Source organism: Galeopterus variegatus, unplaced genomic scaffold, assembly GCF_000696425.1.
Source record: "Galeopterus variegatus unplaced genomic scaffold, G_variegatus-3.0.2 Scaffold2265, whole genome shotgun sequence".
Taxonomy (NCBI): domain Eukaryota; kingdom Metazoa; phylum Chordata; class Mammalia; order Dermoptera; family Cynocephalidae; genus Galeopterus; species Galeopterus variegatus.
Genome location: NW_007728376.1, coordinates 14,072 through 15,681, shown reverse-complemented (window position 1 = coordinate 15,681; position 1,610 = coordinate 14,072).

Sequence of the window (1,610 nt, the reverse complement as noted above, 5' to 3'; positions counted from 1 at the left end):
CCCAGTTAGACTGGCTATAATCAAAAAGACTGAGAATACCAAATGCTGGTGAGGATGTGGAGAAATGGGAACCCTCCTACATTTTTTTTGAGACTGTGAATTAGTTTAGCCTTATGGAAATCAATATGGAGGTTCTCAAACAACTACAAATAGAACTACTACATGATCCAGTTATCCCACTGCTGGGCATATACCCAAAGGAATGGAAATCATCATGTAGAGGAGATACCTGTACCTCCATGTTTATTGCAGCTCTAAGAGTTGGAACCAAGCTAAATGTCCATTGATGGATGACTGAATAAGGAAAATGTGGTATGTGTATATACTGCCATAAAAAGAAATGAAATTCTACCATTTGCAGCAATGTGGATGGACTTAGAGAAAATTGTGGTATGTGTATATACTGCCATAAAAAGAAATGAAATTCTTAGAGAATGTGGTATGTGTATATACTGCCATAAAAAGAAATGAAATTCTACCATTTGCAGCAATGTGGATGGACTTAGAGAAAATTGTGTTAAGTGGAAGAAGCCAGGTACAGAAAGAGAAACACTGCACGTCATCTCTCATAAGTGAGAGCTAAAAAAATAAAAAGAAAAGAAGAAAATTGACAGAGGAAGTCATTTCATAATTATTAAACCAATCAGAAGTTGCATGTAAAGACACAGATAGCAACATCTAGAGCAACAGCTGGAAAACTACAGCCTAAAATCCCATCTAACCTTTTGTTGATCCCTGCTAATAATGGTGGTGAAACTGCTTATATAAACAAAATCTCAAACTAGGAGTTGTCAGGTAATATATCCTACTTATAGAAATTTTCTCAAACTTAAGAACTGATATATTTCTAAGAGCAAAAAGGAAATATAGTAGCCTTATTTGGTTAGCCATTCAATGTGAAAAAATGTGTTTCATACATTATTTGGTGATAAAAATATGTATCATTCCATTTTGCTAAAGGACCTATTCCTTCATTTTTTTATGCTGTGCACTATAATTTACTTGCTATAGTTTGCAAGTGGACAAATATGAAAGAAAGATATGTAGACAAAGCAACTGGAGGTAAAAAAAGATGTAGAAATGAAAAACAATTATTGAACAGACCATTCTAATTGGTATTTAATTGGTATTGGTATTTTTGCTGTTATGGAACAAAGAAAATAGCCATCATCTATTCTTTCAACAAAATTATGAGCCATCAAAGTTTTCAAAGTTATTACATTTCATCTAAGTGAGTGCATGAAGAAAAATCAAAGTAGCGGAAAGCTAGAACTCAGTAGAAATGTATTTGAAATCCGGAATCAGTATTTATAGGATAGATATATTCCAGGTTTATGCATAGTTGCTGATGAACAGCTACATTCAAAGATGTTATTCAGATATACATATACATTCAAAACTAGGAAAATATGTAATAAAAATTTGTGTTTGCTATATTTGAATTCTTATTAAAATTGCTAACAGTTATTTTTCAACGTCCCTTTATTCTTCCTTCTGTAAATTGTTTGTAAATTTATTTGAAAAGGAATAAAATCGATTCTCTTTTTTAAAAAAAAGATAGGTTCAAATCAATTTTATCCATATGGTCCTGACACAGAATGGATTTCTGC